The 19,631-nt window shown below is 36.8% G+C and overlaps 1 pseudogene; it reads left to right on the top strand.

Moving 5' to 3' along the window:
* The first annotated feature begins 859 nt into the window (after nucleotides 1-859).
* Nucleotides 860-2,373, top strand: LOC116142999 (annotated as a pseudogene).
* The last annotated feature ends 17,258 nt before the right edge of the window (nucleotides 2,374-19,631 follow it).

The raw sequence follows: 19,631 nt of genomic DNA, 5'->3' as shown, positions 1-19,631 counted from the left end.
AATGCACTGTGCTGGTTGCTTATTACAACTCATCTCTTGAGACATCTTCCTTTGTGTGATGAACATAAGATCCATAAGCTGTAATTATGGATTCGTAAATGTCAATCTCTTTTAGGTTTTTAGCTTGGTTTAGAAACTGCAACAAGGTGAAAATAAGGCCGTCAGATCACAAGCATTTGGCATGCATATTGGGCTTAAGATTTATCACACCCAAAAAATAGGTTTGTTGGCTATGTCATGTTTAGTAGCACGTAAAGCTAGTCAGGAAGAAAAGAAAAGAGAGATTGAATTTGCAAACACCGCAGAGCAAAAGAAGCCCCAAGGCACACCATCACCATCAAGCAAGGACGCGATTGGTAGAATTTACATTCTATGGTAGTAAAGTATTACTTGAATTTAGTTTGTCCAATATTATGGCAGCAAGAGACATACTATTAATAATCCATATCAATGTCCGACAAAACTCAAGCAGGGGACCCCAATTCCAAACAAGGTTTTTCATTTTCATGAATAAAACCCATAGACAAAAACATAGAAACTATAAAATCAATTGAATGTTAAAACTCAAAACAATGGATAGACATTCACCTCATTATGGTCATGAAGCAGAACCGGGGTGAAATTGTTGATAAAGTTTTAGGTTGAATTGATGACATTTTGAAAACCAAAAGGTAGTCACTGCAAAAAAAGTCAAACACACGGGGTTAAAGGTGTATATCTTAAACCAGCGGCTGCCCACTAAAGAAAGACCAAACATACAGGGGTTATGGCTCATTTCCAAAACCAACGGACACTCACAAATATAACCAAACACATGGGGGCTTTTAAAAAAAAACCCCTTCTCATTAGGCAAAGAATTTAAGAATCATATATATACATACCCACTTTGAGTTTTCTGTTGAACATAAATGGACAGTTCAGTTGTTCCAAGTTTCAATTATAATCAGCAAAAGGAAAAGAAAATATAGGTTCTTTAACTGGGAAATGCCATGAAAGCCATTTCAAAGCTGAAATGCATAAGAACTTCACTTTCTAGATGTTATACTTCCACACCGAATGATTCTTCTAGTAAAGCGCTCAAGCCATCAGCTTTGATTGATGATTTCACCAGATTCTGCTACCAAAGAGGCCACCCAAGAGCCATCAAAGTTATGGATGCCATGCAAATCCACGGCCTTCATGCTGATTCCATCACCTACTCTGAGCTCATCCAGTGTTGCTTGGCTCGTGGCGTTGTTCGAGAAGGCAAACTCGTTCACAACCACGCCTTCTCAAAAGGGTATGAACCCAAAACGTTTTTAATCAACATTTTGATTAATGTGTACGTGAAGTTTAATGTCTTGGAGGACGCTAAAACATTGTTCGATAAAATGCCTGAGAGAACCGTTGTTTCTTAGACAACAATGATATAGGCTTATTGTAATGCTAAGATGAATGACAAGGTGTTTGAGTTCTTTATTTTGATGCTCAGAGAAGGTGTTAGACCAAACATGTACACCTGCTCTTCCATTTTGAGATCTTGTGTTTGTTTACTCAATCTTAGGCAGCTTCATTGTGGAATAATTAAAGTTGGTTTGGATTCTGATGTATTTGTTAGGAGTGCTTTGATTGATGTTTATGCCAAATGGGGTGAGTTGAAGAATGCACTGTGTGTTTTTAATGAGATGGTGACTGGAGATTTGGTTGTTTGGAACTCAATCATTAGAGGGTTTGCTCAGAATAGTGATGGTGATGAGGCTTTGAATCTTTTCAGGAAAATGAAAAGGGTTGGTTTTGTGAATGATCAGGCCACGCTAAGGAGTGTTTTGAGGGCGTGTACTGGAATAGCTGTTAGAATTGGGGACGCAAGTCCATGTTCATGTATTGAAGTATGAACAAGATTTGATACTTAACAATGTGCTTTTGGATATGTATTGCAAGTATGGTAGCTTGGAAGATGCAAAGTCTGTTTTTGATAGGATGGTAGAGAGGATGTGATTTCTTGGAGCAACATGATTGCAGGGTTGGCACAGAATGGATACAGCCAAAAGGCGCTGAAATTATTTGAGTTGATGAAAGCCTCAGGGTTAGAACCAAATTATATTACAATTCTTGGTGTTCTATTTGCTTGTAGCCATGCAAGGCTTGTAGAAGATGGGTTGTATTATTTCCAATCTATGAAGAAGCTTTATGGAATTGAACCAGAAAAGGAGCATTATGGCTGCGTAATTGATCTTTCTGGAAGGGCTAGGAAGCTCGATCAAGCAGTCAAGTTAATACATGAGATGGAATATGAACAGATGACACGTGACATGGAAAGCTTTGCTGGGTGCATGCAGGCAAAACCTTACTTTTATAAGAAAGAAAGTTGTCAAACTGTGCTATTCTAGTTAACATGAACATGTAACCCCAGAAAAACTCACTTCTTAAGAACATTTCTCTGAACTCATTATTTGACTTGGCTTCTCATCTTCACTTCCTGCTTTGATTTTTGGGGGACCAAAGTGGTCTGGTTCTTGGCATTGCAAATGTTCCTCCCCTTCATGAATGCTATCACTAGTTTATTAGCAGCACAGTGTGCGGCTTAGACCCCCTGAAAGTCTGATTACTACTTTGTGCTGCCATTTAACCCAAAGGAGGAAGAAAATAAAAGGTAGAAGTGGGAAACACAACATCAAACGTCTATAGACTGCACTGCACACAAACAAACACACACATAATAACAAAGATAAAACATATTCCACTTATACCAGTTTCTCAGAGGCCCCATGACCAGAAATCCTTTCTCTTTTGCTTCGGATTTGATCTTGCAATGCTTATTTCTCCCAAGAAACATTTTTGTTCTTTCCTACAGCTGCAGCAAGGTGTGCATCATCGGCAAAATCCACATAGAGGCCCTTCAAAAATCGATAGAGGATATTATAAATAGTATGCAACGTCCCATACAGATGGCTACAGTTTAGCTGGAATATGGGAAATCTTATGGGACTATGGTTGAGCTCCTAAGCATATCACTTGCTAGCAAATGAAAAAATATCTTTAGAAGTTAGACTCTTTATACTTAGAAAATTAAGCAATTTTACCATAATATAGATTTACACTTTGGGTTATTTGAGACTGCATAATCTCTCTGAAGACATTCATCTTAAAACCAAAAGTGTGAAAACTAAATGATTATGACTGCATGAAAGGAAGAAATCAAATTGAAGTTTCAGTGAGCACCCTTGAGAAATTTGAAACGACAATGGACAATTAGAGTTTCTATTTACTCTGAAGCATTAAAATTAGTTTCTTGGGCTAATTTTGTGGTACATCCACATTATGCATACATATGTTGAAGTTTAAAGGTGGCCAGTTAAATAAGGATTTGACTGTAGAATGATGTGCACAGGAAGGTCTAGTGGATAGTTCCCCTTTTTCATTTGAAGCATAAAGCACAAAGAACATTGACAAAAATGAGTGAGGAGAAGAGAGTCATACCCTTGACTTTCCAGTGGAATTGTCCTACAAAATTCAACAGATTCAACTCACAACATCGCTAAAGATTTTTTCAGATCTTCAGAAGTTGCTGAAAAATTTAAAACACTCAGAATTATCTTCTGTATTGCTTCCAGCATTAAAAAAGAATAAAAGCAATCTCTCTCTGAAGTGCGAGAAATATCTACTTGTCATGAAGTTAAGGTTTGATAAAAATGCAGTACACTCGTCAGTGTTACTTTGGCTCTTCCAGTGGTGGAGTTTTGATGTGCTGGTCATTTGGATGCTTTTCAAACTTGGGTTTTGCTTCTTTACTTGTTTTTTCAGCTAAGTTTGTGCTGTCACCTTTTCTTTCCCATGCACTTTGTTTGGGTTTTGGGCAGTATTGTTCTGTCGCTTGCTGGAGACTGTTCGTAGTCATGTTGAATCTGTTTTTCTCTTTCCATAACATTTTCTTATGACTTCTCTTTTGATCTATTAGTTAAGAACTTTGGTTCCTGCTTAACTAAATAATGTGGCTCTTCCAAGCGGGTGTAATCTGAGAAGGGAACAAGACAAGCTCTTTACGCATTGAGTTAAAATAGCAAGGATGCTAAATTCAATAAATACCAAGATGTATCATAATTCAGTACATCTTTAACAATGTTACGTAACAACTTGACTTAAAAGCTTAAATTGATAGTTAAGCGTTCAACAACCATACTTAAAATTTAACACAATCTCGTGCGTGAACACCCACATCACAACCATAAATATAAATAAATACAAAAAAGTTTATAATCTAAATAAGAGCCTATTTGTATAAATTTTAATAGTGTTTTATTTTCGAAAAAAGGATAAAGGAATTTTATGAAAATAGTTTTTATAAAATAGTTGAATGTTTTAAAACAATGTTTTGTAACACCCAAACGAGGTACATGATTTTTAAATTATGCTGTATAGACCTTAGTTAAATTTTGTTGAATTATTTAAGAGAATATGAAGAAAATGCCCTAAACTTGCATTAAGGGTAAAATAGTCTTTTCACTCAAAACTAGGATTTTGTGGGGAGGGAGTGAAAAGAGATAGAAAAATCATAGACGGAATACAATAAAAGTGAAGGATTTTGGTAATGGACTAAGGGACAAAGATGGAATTTTTCTAAGGGACAAAGAGGAATTCTAAGAAAAGAGTAAGGGCACAACCGGGAAAGTGAGGTTTATAAAAAAATGTTAAGGGTTTGAAACCCTTATTTCGTTCATATCAACACCACCCACCCTCCTCCTTTTCCCTCAAATTTTCATTCACTTTCCAGGAATTGAGGGCTTTCGAGTAGATTTTCATTAGGGTTTTGATTCAAGGCATACAAAGGAAGGATTCATGTCTTTATTCATTGTTTTATTGGTGTAAAAGTTGTGGGTCTTATGAAGTTGATCTAGGGTTAAGAGAAGATTTGAATCCAACAAGAGTAAAGAGCTTAGGAGGACTACTCACAGCAAAAGGTAAGTAAATTCCACTCAAAATCCAACTCAAGCTAAAAATTTAAGAATCAGTGAGTAGAGATTATTTTAAATATGCATATGTTGTGAATTATTGAGGAATTGAGATGAAAATTGATGAATTACTGAGGAGGTTGATGATTATAATGATAGAATTTAGCCATGAGAGGGAAGGGTTGGTTTTGGTTGGATGAGATCATTGAGTTGGTTGATTGAACGTTAGAAGAGTTGAGTAGAATTTTGGGAGTGATGTGTTTTTGAAGGGTTTAGTAGTTGTTTACTAGAGTTTTACTCCAAATATTGGTGACTTGAGAAAGAGATAGAAGGTAGCCAAATTCGGATGGTATGCATGCAATAGTTGATGAAAAGCCTAAGTGATAACTGCCCTGTCACGTCCGTGACCTTCTGAGTGCTCTTTTGGGTATCTAGAGATGACTGGGTTGAGACCAAAAACATAAAAGTTATAGCCCGTCTTAAGCTTTAAAATGACACAAAAATCGTGCAATCCATGTGTTAACTCAAGTTATGCCTCTTGGAATAATCCTGTGCAGAATGACTATCTTGAGGCAACATTCATTGTGCATTTATAATTGCATTAAGTAAACAATTTAAAAACTGTGCCTCCATATGTATATAATTGTGTATTTGTAGAAACATAAGAAAGAATTAAATAATAAAAGAAAAGAATAAGAAAGAAAGATAAAAACACTCTAGATAAAGAGAAGGAGAATAAGCATCAAGCAATTAAAGAGTGTTAAAGAAAGTAAAGAATAGGGTGGGTGGATGGGGAACCGTGAGTGTTAAGAAGAAATTCCACATACACGTCACCTTAAGGAGTGGCTAAGAAGAAGAAGAATGTACGCCCGTAAGAGTGTAGTGGATGAGGTTGTACCAAGAAGAATCCCAGCACGTCACCTTAAAGTGGAGCCTAGAGAAGAAGAATTTGTATGGTCCGTAAGAGTGCATGTAAATGAGGACTGTACTCACTCACATGGCCAAGGTTTCTGAAACAACATCTAACCGAGTCCGATCGAAAGATAACATAAGAAAAAGAAGCAAAGAAAAGAAAAGGACAAAAGAAAAAAGAAAAGAACAAAAAAGAGATAAAAAGAAAAAGCCATTTTTGTGCATTATTGCTATGATTTATTCATGTACATTGCCATGAATTTCAACATGGTAGAAGGAATAGAAAGAAAGATAGAGAGAAGAAGTGAAAGAAGAAAAGAACAGCGACGTAAGAAAACAGAGAAAGAAAAAGAAGAAAAAGAGTACAGTAAGAAAGAATTAAAGAGTGATGCACCGGGATAGCAGAGTAGATGAGTTATTTACTGAGCATTTTTGGTGTCATGCCCGTTGCTTTCTATGTTTTTGCAGGAAATAGCGTGAGGAGAATGAGTCAGAGGACATCGGCAAGCGGAGAGGACATGGTACACTAGTCCACCATTTTGATAGTTTTGTATATGTTATTTTGTACTGTGTAAAGAATGTTATATTAAGTAAGAAACAAAAAAAAAAAACTTGGGCCAATACTTTTGAGTCATATATAGTATTTTTAGTATCTTTTGAGCATATTAGTAGAAAGAAGTCAATTAAGTTTTTGCATATACTCTAAATAGTGTAAATTGAAAACAAGAAAAATATCATTTCTCGGTCTTATTAGTTTTTAACTTCAAAAACAATTTTTGAATACCAAATATATTTTCAAAATTTAAAATATGAGATTAACTTAAAATTTTAATTGTAACTTGTTTTTTCAAAATTATTTTTGAATCACAAACCAAACTGGCCCAAATCTCATAGAGAGATTAAACACAAGACTGTGGTACCACTTGCTACAATACTTTATTAGTTATCACTTAAACTAAAAATTAAAGATAGGCAATGATCCAACAGTAGTATTTAGCTCTGACAAGAGAGAAGCAAAGAGTTCATAATATGTACAGAGGCACAAAACACAACTCATTTACAGCACATCATTTGAGGTCATCCAAGACAACTGCACGTGGCCATTTTAGTAAACACATATTGTTACTAGATAAGGTGGACATCGCAACCATACAATATCATTATAAACACTCAATGTTTTTAAAAATCATATCATAAATTCTCAATAGCAATGCAAATGCATCATACACATTAGACTGAGAAAAAGAAATACGTGATTAATTGGCACTTAAACAAATAAATTAAACTACAGCAGGAAGTGTACCTGCTGGTAGGGTCAAACTTAGTGTTCCATCCTCTCAAAACGCAACCAGTTGTGCATATGTCCTGAATAAATCCGTTTTTAGGAAAAGAATTATCAACAAATCAAGGCAGTACATAACAATTGAAGAAAGTCACCCTGGAGTTGTGGACCCAAAAAATATTTTCATATACATAAAATAAGAAGCAAGAATTGTCAGTAACTTTAGATGATGTAGTGAGATCATCATGAGATCATATAATATGAATGGGAGCGGGAGAGGAGAGAAAGATTGGGAAAACAATCCGTTAAATATAGTAAGACCAATCAGATAGATGAAAATAACAAGGTTAACTTACAAACAAACCTAAAATGACATAGAAAAGAGAGAACTTAGATGACTTTATGAGATAGTCATATAAATTATTTACATCATAAGTTTATTTAACCTATAGCATATTTTGACATGAAACTCGAAAGTAAAGCTTGAATTAGAACTTCTTCAAACATATTGGAAAAAATAAGCATAGGAAAAAGATATCAGCATTGTGTTTCAAAAACTACTCTGCTACCTATGTGTTTAAATGTGATTGCTTCATATTGCCACAATCATCAGAGTATCAATACTCTAAAGTTTGAAGTTAAAAAAATAAACGTCATGGATTTTCAATAGCATGATCCCAGGATACTGTCATATATCATTTACGTATGATTTGGAAAAATTATTCAAAATGACATTAAACCATTGTGATTCTGTGCCGAGTAAAAGGTTGACCTATTGCAAGGCTACTCTTAAAAATATTCTCAGTTGAGAGCATTATTCTATGTTAAGAGTTCAAAGATTCCTAAATTGCCCTCTGATAAACAACATTTTAACAACCTGACTAAGCCATTTGTCTGGTTTCAACTTCCATCACAACAAAAAGAATAAAAAGAATAAGAAAATTTTGCATGCAGATGACAAATATCAATTGATTAAATAAAGCCGCATCGTATACTACTAAAAGCAACAATTTCAAAAAAAAAAAAAAAATGAGAAGGAAGGAAACCAGTTTAAAAACTTTCAAATTCAAATCCTGTCCATAAATCATCTAGAATAATTGAAAAAGTAATGTAAAAGAATTATACCTCTGAACCTGTCCCATAAATCTTTTACTGTAGCATCTCTTAGATGGACCTAGCTTCATTTAATGTCCCAATTCTTTCCATAGCTATATAACTGCAGGCTTCCAACATGACCCTGCAAGACAAAAGCAAGTTATACGGAAAAAACAAAGATGGTCATAAATCAATCATATTGAATATAAGATAAGAAAGAGAAAAAAATGAATGGGCCAACCAGGCTTTCCCAAAAGCCCGAGCTGCAGCTGATCTTTTCCCAAATTTAGCTCCAAATGAGCCAATAGGTACAAAGTAGCAAACCATCTGTATTCTTCATCTTTGAGATAAGTAATCAGACGCCGCTAAAGGAAGAAACTCACATGTAAGTATCCAGTATATATAATACATCCAATCATACAGGGTGCAATTCGATGGTACACTAAAGAGACATCAGGCTAATTGTTATAACCAATATTGAAAACATCTATTATCAACAACAATGTACCAGTTGAATATGACATGCAAATTTATAAATTCACAGCATCCATAAGATATCTTCCACTGGAACTCCAATGCTGAATGAGAAATTTTTAGTAAAGACACTATTCCATGACAAACAATTAAAAAGGTAACCATCTAGCAATTAGCAAAAGCCATCTTGGAGTATGGAGTTATGCACTGTAACTTCTACTAAAGTGGTCATAATGGTACTATACACACACTAAATGAAGTAAATTAAAAGACTTTTCTTCAGTCTAAGGTGAAGCACTTGATACACATCGTAAGAGATCTATGCCTGGACCCTGAAAGAGTAGACCAGCTCCGAGTCCACATTTTTTCATCTAAAATTCACCATGAATAGAGCAATACAAATGTCTTTGAGAAGCTTCAAGTTCTTGACATCGAGTAAAACAACTTTAAAAGAAAAAGAAAGTATACATATGCGAACCTGAAAACGTTTCCCTTATCAATGAAAAATTCAGTGCATCCTCTTTTGCTCCAGCAAAAGGATTCTTCGTCTCAACCATCCACTCGAGTGAGGAATAAGTTAGTACTGAAACAAAGGGATCCAATTAAAAAGATCTTTAATGCATAAAACGTAGATGAACACAATAACAGTTACAAAGAGTAGTAAGTCAAGCTTGCAAATTAGAGAAAAGATATCTTTACCTCCTCAATGGTCGAAAAAAGTGCATAGAAGGGACTTCTCAAAGACCTGAATATGATTAAAATCTTTTTAAAAGATAAACCTCTATTTGTAAAAGGAGCAAAATGAATTCCAACACTAGTTTGTGAAACTTCATTGCTTTAAGCTACTTATAACAATCTCTCATTTTCACAGATGAAGGGTAACCAATGAAACTTACAGTAGATATCCTTTTTTAGGTGCACGGCAACGTTCCAAAGCAGCAAAGATCAAACCCAAGAGTCACCAACCCAAGGACAATTTTTCCTAGCCCTGAATGAACATCCGCACAATTTTCCTCACCTGAAGGAAAAAGAGGAGTAATTGCTAAAATTACAAATACCTGGAACATAAAGAATTGAAAAGAGAAAATATGAGTGAAACCTTCAAGGTTGTATCCAAATAGCGAGTATAACCAAGCGAGATCACTTGATACAGGAAACTCGGTAATAGACGCTTCATAGAGGTGAACGCCCATACGGAGGTATGCTAATTTAATTTATGTTTTATATCCTTAGTGATTTTTGGAAAGTTATTTTAAGAGAATATGAAGAAAATGCCTTAAATTTGCATAAGGGTAAAATGGTCTTTTCACTCAAAATTAGTTGAAATTGTGTGGGAGTAAAAAGAGATAGAATTTCATGGAGGAATACATAAAAATGAGGATATAGTAATTGACTAGGGACAAAGATGGAATTTCTAAGAAAGTGTAAGGACAAATGGGGAAGGATGTTTATAAAATAAGTAGTAAGGTTTGAAACCCTTATTCTCTCCTTCCACCGCACTCTCCTTCTCCATTTTCTCTCAAATTTTCACTCAATTTCCAAGGATTTTGAGGGCTTTTGAGTGGAATTTATATAAGGTTTTGATCGTAGGCAACAAGCGGTAAGAATCTTGCTTTATATATTAGTTTGTGTAGAAGTTGAATTCTTATTAAGTTATGCTTAGGTTAAGAGAGGTTTGAATCCAACAAGAGGAGAGAGCTTAATGGAGATACTCAAGTATAAGGTAAGTAAATTCCACTCACAAACTCCAACTCAAGTTAAGGTTTAAGAATCAATTGAGTAGAGATTCTTTTAAGCTGAGTATGTTATGATGTGAGAAATTGAGATGAGATTGAATGATTATTTGTGCTTGTTGTTGGATATATTTGAGTAGAGAAGGTTTTGATTGTATGATGATGGATTGAAATTCGGTTGGAATTGGAATATTTTGGGAGTGTTTTGTGTGGGATTATGAGGATACATGAGAGTTTTCTTCATTTTGGATGGTTTAAGAGACAAATAGAATTATAATTAAAGTAAAGGTTGAATTGCACATTTATTGTTTGTAAAATGCCTAAAGAGACGATGAGTATGAGTAGAAACCTTAATTTTATGCAACATTGCATATTTGCATTTTATGAGTGCATTTAAGTAAGAATTCTAGCATGAGCCATCATATGATATAATTGTATAGTGTAATAACAATAAGAAAAGATAAAGAATTTTAAGATAAAACACTTTAAGAATAAAAGAGAAAAGAAGAATAAGCACTAAAGAATTAAAGAAAGAAAAGTATTAAGGAAGAGAAAGAATAGTTGTGCGATGGGGAACCGGAGTGCTAAGAAGAAGTTCCCACATACACGCCACTTAATGAGTGGCTAAGAAGAAGAAGAATTGTACGACCCGTAAGAGTGTATGTGGATAGGGTTGTACCAAGAAGAATTCCTACATGACACCACCTTAATTGAGTGGCCTAAGAAGAAATAAGAATTTGTACGGTCCGCAAGAGTGATGTAAATGAGGTCTGTACTCACTCACACAGCCAAGGTCCAAATCCATGCATCAACCGAGTCCGATCGGCAAAGAATAAGAAAGAAGAAGTAAGAAAGAAGAGCGAAAGTTGAACAAGCAAAGAAAAAAAAGAAAAGCAAGAAAGAAAAAGAGAAGTTAAGCAAAGCAAAGCAAAGAAAGAAAGAAAAGAAAAGAATAGAAAGATAAGAAAGAAAAGAAAAGAATAGAAAGAAAAGAAAGAAAAGAAAAGAATGAGAATAGAAGAAGAAAGAAAATGCATTTTTTATGCATTATGCTATGCATTTCATTCATGATATTACATGATCCATCATGGTTAGAAAGAATAGAAAAGATAGAAAGAATAGAAAGAAAGAACAGAGAGAAGGAAAGAACAGCGAGATTAGGAAGAAAGAAAGAATAGTAAGAATTAGAAACAGGAAAGAAAAGAGAAGAACTAAGAACGAAAGAAAGAAAGAAGAGAATAAGTAGGAAAGAATCAAAGAAGGAGAAGAGTTAAGGGATTTACTTGTAAAACTACTGAAAACTAGTACCAATGCCATGCTATAACAAATGTAAATTTGGGCCCCAAAAAAAATTTCTTTTCATGATAAATACATAATTCTTAACACAAATAGTACTGTTTACAAAAAGCATTTTAAAAGACCAAAAAGGGGAACAGTGTAGCTATTGTCCTCGCGCTGGCGACGCCCCTTCCGACGTATCAACACCTAGAACTGCATCCAAAGGAAATAACGGGCGGGGTGAGCACAATTAATGCTCAGTAAGTAAAACTCTAAGCTGTCCCCGGTGTGTGACTCATAATCTTTCCTTTCTAATTCTGTTTCTGTTTCTATTTACTAATAGCGTGGCCTCATCTTTACCGGAGGTACGGCCGGATGGCTCACACAGCAACATTACATCTCCATGACGATCGGGTGGAATTCACATAGTACCAACCCGTTTTAGTGAATACCGGTGGGGATCACAAAGCACCTACTCGGTTTTCCTAACTATCGGGTGGAGATCACCAGCACTACCCGTCCTCATAAATTTGGGGTAACGATCCACCAAGCATTAACCGTCTCTAGTCACATCGGTGATGCGTCCAAAGCATCAACCCGTTTCTACAACTGTTGGATGATGATCACAAAGCATCAACCCACTTTAATAAACTATCGGATAGTGATCACAAAGCATCTACCCCATTTCTTACTATGGGTGCGATCACAAAGATCTACCCATTTCTATTACTCATGGGTGATGATGACAAAGCATCGACCCATCTCTAAGGCTATTCGGAGATGATCACAAAGCATCAATCGATCCCATAACGGTGGGTGATGATCACAAAGCATCATCCAACTACTAAACTCTTCTAATTCATTCTATTGTAGTATTTTCAATGCTCTCTACCCTTAGAGTAGTTATACCCACCAAGCTCTCTACTCTAGGGAATTACATACACAATTTCTTCACACTTTCTTAGGTCACTTTTCATGTACAACTAGGCTATGGATGGTTCAACTCACAATGCACTTATGAATGCAACAATGCAATGTGCGAGAATTAAGGTTCATTACTCCACTCAAACCTCTATTAGGCATTTCATCAAACAACTCATGTGCACTATAAAACTCTATCATAGCCATGATTCTAAAACTTTTCCTAACCCTCCAAAATGGGGAAAAACCCTTCACAAAGCCATAAAAACCTGTCAAACAAAAACACTTCCAAAAGGGTTTCATAAAACCCCTTCAAATCCATCTCATATCCTGTCAACCCAACAACCCATTTCTCATATTTGCAAGGTATTAACATTCACCAAAGCATAGAAATCTCCAATAATACTCCATACATGGCATATTAACATGTACCTCACATACATACATCATTTCTATCAAAACCCTAATCAAGAAATTTCATGAATCTCAACTTGGGTTGGGTTTTACTACCTTGTTTAGAAAAGACTTCACAACTTTCTTTCCATTGGTTTGCTTGACTTTTCTCTACTCTTAACCAAAGTAACAAAAACCCTCAAATTCAATATGGTTAAAACTCCCAAATCACTCAACTTAAATAGAATTCTTACCTAGGAAGCTTTAGGTTGCTTTTCTATCCCAAACACTTCAAAATCCCTGAATTCTTGATCAAAAGAAAAGAGAATTGAGAGGAGTAAAGATGGAAAGTGCGTTTGGAAGAAGAAATGAGGGGTTTCTTGATTCTATTTCCTTTTAATGAATATTACATAATCATTCCCATTTTGCCCTTACTCTTCTTTGGGAATTCCATCCAAATCCTTTGATTCATTACAAACTCACCCCCATATCAACATATTTCCATGAAAAATCCTTACAATTAACTCCCCAATTTTCCTGCTAATAGGGGTAGAATAGTCAAATTGCCCGGGAAGAAAAATCTAAAAATCAATCAACATTTATTCGGTATGGTCGCGCGGCGAAGAAACTTCTGTCGCCGCGGCGAAACCGTCATAGAGTTCCGGTGGTTTCCACACATCTTCGCCGCGGCGAAGATTCTTCTCGCCCCGGCGAAGCTCGGCATACAACACTTCTTCCATTTTTAACCATTTCAAGACAATAACCACACAACACTATACTAAGTCAATAAACAATATTAACAAAACCAACGTCGATTAAGGGCGAAAGAGGAAACAATAACAACGTACCTCAAGTGGGGGCGTTACATACTTACTGAGCATTTTTTATCTCACCCCGTTGTTTATGTTTTGCGGAAATAGGCGAAGCAGGTCGGAAGGGAGCGTCAAGCGGAGAGAATTGGCATTACTGTCCACCGTTGCTAGTTTTTTGTACTGTTATTTTTAGTATATGTAAAGAATATTATAAGTTAAAGAAATTTTGGTCCAACTATTTTCATAGCTAAGTATGTATGTTTTTATTGCATATATTCTAACAGACTAGTAGAAAGAAGTCATTACATAAGAAGTTGAACACAGGCTCGATTCTCCAGAAGACTGTTGAAACTTTAGTAGATCCGCAAAATTTCAAATTAAAAATAGCATTAACACTTTATGAAGGGAAAAAAAAAAAAAAGGTAACCTTACTACACATTGCAAGTTCTTATACAACCCCCAACCCTCAGGAAAGAAAGGAAGAAGAAGAGAAGAGAAGATCTATAAGTTTACAATAAACTGATTTACTTATATTAGAAGCAAAACGACAATAAAGACCATAAGAAATTGAAATATAATGAAATTTAACCACAACTTGTTGATAAAAACCTGACACCTAAAGCTTAAGCTTGAAAGGATAAGGGCCACAACAATGATATTTAGCTTTGTAACAGGCAACTTCACTGTTAATAACCAAGCCCAAATTCAACGAAAGACCAACCCAAATATAGCAGGATGTAATAGATGGGAGACTCAATCATCACCTCTCACTTTAATATCATATCAAGTTACCATTTACCCAATTCTTAAGGTATCACATAACGAACCCGCATGATCATTTAGCTGTCAAAAAATATCTGATAGTAATGCCATATACCGTGAATTGTTGAAATTTTCGGAGTCCGATATATCCTGCCTTGAATATGTTGCTCAAAATCAGCTCGAGCATTATTACATCTCCAATGCTTTTGGTACGCTGAGGCATTATAGAAGAGTCTATCTAAATCACCTTAGTTCAATATCTAGAGCCAGTACCCAGTTCCATCTCCCAAGACTGTAGGAGAAGGATTGCCTTAGGTTAGTAAGGGGAAACAGACAAACTGACGGTGAAAGTTACTTCAGATACGCTGAACCTGTTTTCTTTTTCTTGCAAAAGGCAGGAAATTTTCCAAATGTAATTTGAAACAAATACTTTTCTGGACATAGCACCTTATAGGAATGAAAGAAACATAATTTTGAACTATACATAATGCAAAAGAAGAAAAAAAAGTTTACTAAACAAACAGGGCATGCAACTTGAGCCATGGTTCTAGGAAATATAAAGGAAGGCCCACAAAAGCATTATACCATAATACAAACAGTAGGATGGAATAAGAATTTAAATAATCAAGTAATGATTATAGAATGATCCCCTTCAGGCACATTTTCTAAAAGTGTTCTAATATATATATTATAAATTTCACCTTAATGCTGATCTCATATATGGTAGGAGAATGGCTTCTCAAATTCCTTGTATGCTTCCCATATTTTTACTGCCTTCAGCAACATGCAAACCACAGCATTGTAGCACACTCGAAGAGATTCTGGCCTTTTGGCAATACCATAGGTGAAAATTCCCATACAGTGGATCATATCTTGCATAAATCTAAAGCAGTCAAACCAAAGTGCGACGAGCTGCATCAGAACAAGTATAGTTATTCAATTTTTGCAGAATGTAACGACTCCGTTCTTATAAAAACATGCATAGTAAATACATTACCTAATATAAAAAGTTGGCGCCAATTTTTTTTTATACAAACATATGCAATTCTTTAAACAATTTTATTACAAGGCTTGTGACATGCAAAACTATCAACATAGGTGGACAATGTAACCATTTCTCTTCGTGCTGATGTCCCGACTGAGTCCTCATCTAGAACCTGCAAAAACATAGGGAACAACTGGTATGAGCACAACAAGGCTCAGTAAGTAACTCACTGACTCTAATATCACCGTAACTCTTCTTATCAGTATCTAATCTCTTTCTCATAACCCCTCTATACTAAACTTTCATTCTAGTAAGTCACAGCGCCCCATCTGACCGGGAGGCAGGGGGATTCGCTTCACCCACGGTGCCTTCTACTCATTTGCCGTCGGACTTGGTTATGCATGGATTCGGAACCTTGTGCCATTGAGTGCATAGAAATCTCTCGGGTAACTCGGGTATAGCCCTCAACCGCAGTGTACACTACGGCTTACCCACTTCTCTTTCGATGTACTCTGGCGCTTTATTGAGCGGCGTACATGCGGGAAACTTACAGCCTACTCACAGGTGGCCCCCACGCACAACTTATCTATCTCTATGAGTAGCCTTTAGCTTGGACTCTAGATGCCAGTGCAGCTTGCTGCGTACCTTGGAGGAGTGCTAACTCAAAGGCTCTACTGCTTTGCAATGCATAAGTAGAAGCAGAAGAAGCAATATACAAACCAGACGCATAATGGAATGTATGGAAAAGGAACTAGGACATGGTTAAGCACAAACAAGTAAGGCTTCTACCCTTACTTATGATCCTTGGGCCATTTCAGTCAAGCAACTAGAGTGCTAATACTAACTACTCTGAACTCTGAACGTTCTAATGGCTGTAATCAACCCAAATGGGAAAGAAAACTCCTCACAACATCTAAATTCCGTACAATAGCAACACTCCATAAGCTTGCTCCAAAACTTCCCAACTTTAGTTCAAACAAGTCACCAACATCAAGCAATTAAAACACTATTCAATCATAACCTCAATCCCATAAAGTAACGCTATCACTACTCAAAGATCAAATTCAATGGTATGACCTATGACGAATGACTTGTTCGACTATATCTCAAGTGCTACTATGAAACGATTCTTAATCTAACACTTGTGATACCAAACCTATATGTAGACAATTAGACGTTCCTAACACATCCATTACTTTGAAGAAGAGAGCGTGTACCTATCTAAACCACTTAACCAGAAGACGCACAATCTAAACATAAGAAACCTCGACTATGCAGGCAAATTCCTTACGCTTAGAAGTTTGAGGTTTAAACCCTACTAAAAGCTTCATCACAACAGGTCTCAGGAAGATCGTGGAAAAAGATGTGAAAGGAAATTTGGAGAAGTTATGAGCAGGAATGAAGAGGCGGGACTGGGAAAGTGGAAGATAGGCATAAGGCAAGGTGGTTAAAAGGCTAAACCTAAATACAGTCTTAAACTTCAGTTTAGATTCATGCGTTATGGAGAATATCTTCATACATATCTTCATTTGCCAGCTCATGGATTCTTCACAACACTTGTCGTAACTAAGCACACCCCCCTACTAACCTATTATCTCGAAATTTCTTAACAATGTACTTCACTATTTATTCCTGCTAAGTGATGGTAGAATGGTCAAATGCCCTTAGTGGACGAGAAGATGTAATACGTCAGACTTAGTAAACATTTTGGGTCCGGGACTTCGATTCGGAAGAAGTAGGAACTCTGTCGCCGCGGGAGAACTGTGCAGAAGTTTACCGTGGTTTCACACACCTCTTCGCCGCGGCGGAAATGAATGCTTCTTCGCCCGGACGAACTGTGGACCATCACATCTTCTATTTTTAAACCAATTCAAGGCAATTTATTCAAACAAACACTCCATACTATGTCAAACACGAAACAAGAGCAATATACCACGAAATAACAGCTCCTCAAAGTCAAGAGGAACCAACGGAAGGAAGACAATAACTTACGTACCCTAAGTGGGGCGTTATAATTTCTCCCCGCCTTAACGAATTTCTCTGTCCCGCAAATTATTACAAATAACTCCGGAAAAAGCAGGACTTGCATGAATGGTCTACGGTCTATTTCCCCAAGTGGCCTCCACACTTTGTGATTCCGTCAAAGGATCTTCAGACTAGCGGAACACGTCTTGTTCCGGAGCTCGTTTAACCCTTCGATCTCAGCAACATCTGGAAATAGACGTTCTTCATTATGACTAGGTTTCTGTTACTTCACGTATAGTAAACTTCTACATCAAGATATGGAGGGATCACTTACGTAGTTTACGGTAGCATCGAGAACATGACAAGACATCAATGCACACGCCCTATCATACGCGCGGTAAGGTGCCGAATCTGTAGGACACAGTATTGGCCTACCCATTGCAAGACTTCAAATGGACATAAGGTCGGACGCAGCGGTGCCAACTATTCCCTTTGTCCGAAGGCATTACTCGCTTGAAGGGGAAAAACTTTCAAAAAACTTTATCACCCACTTGAAATTCGACTTCTTTTCTCTTCAAGTCGGCATAGCTCTTTTGTCGATCTTGGGCTTGCTTCATCCTGTTTCTGATTAGTCTCACATCTTCTAACAATGTTTGAGTGGACCTTGGCCAAGAGCACTGCACCTTAGGCATCCTTTTCACTACTACTATCCAATGTAGCGGAGACCTACATGCCGCCATACAAAGCCTCGTAATGCGCGCATCTTAACTGTAGGACTGATAACTATTGTTGTAGGCAAACTCCACCAGAGGTAACATTCATGCCAAGAAGCTGCTATAATCCATACAGCAGGCTCTCAACAGATCCCAGCACCTGATTTGTGCCTCTCAGTTTGGCCATCTGTCTGGAGGATGATAGGACGTGCTGAACGCCAATTTAGTACCCAAGTTCCTCTGTAACTCATCCAGAAGGCTGAGAGACAAATGGAATCTCAATCGGACACTATTGTCTTGGCACACCATGACCATGCTATTTCCTTAATGTAGATCTGAGCCAGTGATCCGTAGTAGTGCTTTCTTACTGGAGAAGAAAATGGGGCTGATTTGGTAACCTATCAAACAAATCACCCAAAAGCATTATACCCCCTCGGACTCTAGGGAGACCAGCGTGTATGAAAATCCATGAATACTTTCTCCCATTCCACTTGGAACACTCAAAGGCTGAAGCAACCCTGACGGCCATGATGTTCTGCTGTTCACCTGCTGACAAGTTAGACATTATGTCACAAACTCTGCAATGTCTTCTTCATACCTGTCCACCAATAGCTTTCTTACGTCCTGATACAACTTAGTTTCCAGGATGAGTAGGGATGTATGGTGTGTCATGAGCCTCCAAAACAATTTTCTGCTTCAACTCAACGTCGAGGAATACACAAGACATTCCTGAAGTAAAGACACACCATCTCAACAAAACTCTGCTGCTTACCTTCAAGTACTCGTTGACTCATTTTCTGGCACACTCATCTGCCACTTACTTTCTTTCACTTCCCCCAAAAGTAGTCTGAATTTCAACCTTGCAATCCCTCCGGAATCACTTCAATTTGCTTCTACAAACTCTTTTATCAATTCTCTTTTGCTAGTGAGTCGGACAAATAGGTTTGCTATCAAGGGCGATCGGTGACTACATTGGCTTTCCCGGTTGATATTTGATCTCGCACTCTAATCTTTAACCAGTTCTAACCATTCTCTCTGCCTCATATTAAACCTTCTGAGTAAAGAATATTTCAAACTCTATGAGCAGTAGATAGATGTGCTCTTTGCACATAGAGGTAATGCCTCCAACTTTAAGGCAAAAAGCCACTGCTGCCACTCTAAAATCATGCGTAGGGTATCTCATTCATGATCTTTCAATTGCGAGAGGCATATGCTATCACCCTCACCAACTGCATTCACACTGAACCAAGTCCTTGCAAAGAGGCATCTGTATAAATGTCATAATCTACACCCTCCTTGGCACACACTAACACTGGGGCCAGTTGTTAACCTCTTCTGCAATCTTGGAAACACTCCTCACAGCTTTCTGACCATACAA

Source organism: Pistacia vera, unplaced genomic scaffold, assembly GCF_008641045.1.
Source record: "Pistacia vera cultivar Batoury unplaced genomic scaffold, PisVer_v2 Contig423, whole genome shotgun sequence".
Taxonomy (NCBI): Eukaryota; Viridiplantae; Streptophyta; class Magnoliopsida; order Sapindales; family Anacardiaceae; genus Pistacia; species Pistacia vera.
Note: the sequence above shows the minus strand (reverse complement) of the source record. Positions and strands in the feature narration are given on the sequence as shown.